Below are 2765 nucleotides of genomic sequence, written 5' to 3'. Positions count from 1 at the left end.
ACTACCTTGTAGCAAACTGCAACTTTATGTACTGACATCTCATTACTAAGTATCTTTGGTTTTTAACTACTTTTGCCAAGGCATTTCAAACATTTGAATCCAACAAAGCCCATGCCAAGATGCAATCTCTTCCCCAGCTACACTAAGAACTGTATTTGAGCTCAATACTGATTATTTTTCTTTATTTGAAAAACATTCCTCTGCATCCGCTTCACAGAGTGATGGGAACCTACCTGAGAAGCAAGATCAAACGCAGTAAGAGCAAAGGTATCAAAATTTACTCTGAACAGACTCATCGTTTAAGCAGAGATTGTTTGTGGTGAGCTTGGATGCTATCTTTTAGTAACAACACTGTACAAACAAATATACTTTTCAGTGCACTGTTTAGTTTACCTCCTTCAATTTCATTTCTTGGTCCACCTCCTTAGTTTCATTCTTGAGACAAACTGTGCTATTTTTTCCTGGTGGTATAAACCTTGGCTTTTTGGATACATTTCCTAGCACTTGACTTGGAGCTGCTGATCGCCTCATATTTAGTTGTACTGCTCTAGAGGGTGGAGAGGAAGGAAGGAAGCAGATAAAGACAACTGTAGTCCGAATAGGCTTTACATATACAAATGCATCCATAGATAACAATATAAGCACTATTTAAAACAAAATAAAAACATAAAAGATTTTCAAATAATAATCTTAATTCACAAGCATAGTACAACTTTATATAAAGTAGCATTGTTGCAGTGAATAGTTTTAGTACTAAGAGAGATCAACTCCAGTGAATTCTGCAGTTGAACATTTCTCTTTCCATTTGAAAAGCCAATAATGCGGATCGCAATAGCAAGAAATGCTCTGGAGATGTGCAACATAGGGCTGCTTAACTAACTTACACCAGGTTATAAAAAGAAAGACAATCTGAAACATAACTAATCATTCTAAACTCTTACAATGTAAATTTGAAAAGCCCATTATTAGTGTACAATGAACAACAAATGTAGGCATGTTTGCATCTTGTTGCAACAGTCAGGGTGTTTCTGCACTTTTTTGACGCTACCCTGCACTCCAGTGGCTTACTAGGGCACAACAACCTTTCTTTCCAAGCCTTGCACAGTAGTAGCACTGTCAAGATGCTTTGCAAACAGGCAGACACTAACGTGAGTACTACTATCTCCTTTATATCTGAACAATTAGCATATATATGATGCTGTTACTAGACATAAGCCTTCATGGCAAAACGGCCTGAACTGTTGTCACTTCCATCGTGGCTGTTACTAAAAAAACAAGGAAAGAGGTCTCTGGCTGCGTCAACAGCAGTTCACATAAATGAGGACTACTTGACAGCAGCGTTGGCATATGAACTTTGGTTAACCCTATGCAATAAGGGAGTAGCTTGGTTATTATAACAGGAGTACACCTGTAGTATACAGTCACTGTGAAAGCTACAAAGTCGTCAAGAACTGTCCAGACGAGCAGACTGCAAGTGCCAGGGCTGACCACAGCCAGCTTCAGGTGCTATATGAATTTGAACAAGAACTCTACCCAATCCTGTAATGCATGGTGACACTTGGGAAGACAACTCAGGACACCCCACAACTCCACGTGAGGACTATGCATAGCGTGCCAGAACCACTACACTAATCGTGCCCACCTCACTTCTAAAGCTTGTCAAGTGTTCTGGTTTCCAAATCCAGTTGGACTTTGAACTGTCATTTGGTCTTAAACCACAAACCAGACTCATTAGAAGATTTGCAAATTAGTAATAAATTTAAAGACATGACCCTTGAGAACTCAGTAACTTCACTCCCATTAAATTTAAAAAGAGGTAAGAATATTACCAGTATTACCTAATTGCAACTACAAAAAACATTAAGGGTTTCTGGTTTTTAAAATGTAATATTGCTTCCAGAAATACATCTCCCTCTAACTTCAATATATAAGCTTTTAAAAAATACAAAAATAATAAATAAAAGGCTTATTTTTGTGTCTTCACAGTATTATACAGAAAAAAGGATGTGCAAAAAATGATTGACACTGGGTCTTTTAGATGGGATCAGAGTAGGTGTAGGAAGGGCACGGAGTGGCTCCATAGTACAACTAGATCATTTGACAAGCAAATACACCCTTTCCAGCCACCCATCTATTTAATCGCCCTGTACTTGCAATACCATTAGGTGTAATTGCAGGGAAGCAGCTGGAGGTACCATATGAAAAGTGCTGCTCCAGCCTTTATTAGCAACCTAGTTTGACTAAACGAAGCATACCATGAAACCACAACGTCTCATGAATGCATCTGCTTTTGCAAGCATCGTATCTATTTTTCTGCTTAAAGGCATCTGAACATCTGCATCAAAATGAAATACATATACAAAGAGCATTTCAAAGTTTTACACACTGAACTCAATACTGCATACACCGAGTGCTGCTGAAGGCAGTTCCGTTACTCATCTTGGCACATATTTGACATATATTCAAGGATCTCTCTTAGACACTTGACGAGACATTCCCGGCACAGATTATAAGGCTTAAATGTTAGGGGGTTTTTTTGTAGACAACTACAAAGATGCGACACAAGGTTAATTTTTACTCAGTTAAACTGCAGACAGCGAGTGCATCGCTTTGAACATATCAGCGAAAAAACTCTTTAAATGGGTAGTAACTGTAAGGATTTGGAGCAAGGTCCAAAAAACCAAGGCTATTCAAATTGCTATTACCGGCCCAGCCCGCCCCAGCCGACCGGTAACAGCCGGGGAGGGGAGGTCGGGAAGGAATGG

General features: G+C 39.1%; 1 pseudogene; it reads right to left on the bottom strand.

Annotated features, from left to right (window-relative positions):
- Positions 1-393: 393 nt before the first annotated feature.
- LOC104411313 lies at positions 394-531 on the bottom strand (annotated as a pseudogene).
- Between the last annotated feature and the right edge of the window lie 2234 nt (positions 532-2765).

This window comes from Nestor notabilis, unplaced genomic scaffold (assembly GCF_000696875.1).
Source record: "Nestor notabilis isolate BGI_N333 unplaced genomic scaffold, ASM69687v1 scaffold2539, whole genome shotgun sequence".
Taxonomy (NCBI): Eukaryota; Metazoa; Chordata; class Aves; order Psittaciformes; family Psittacidae; genus Nestor; species Nestor notabilis.
The sequence above is the reverse complement of the archived record's forward strand: the minus strand, read 5'-3'. Positions and strand labels throughout refer to the sequence as shown.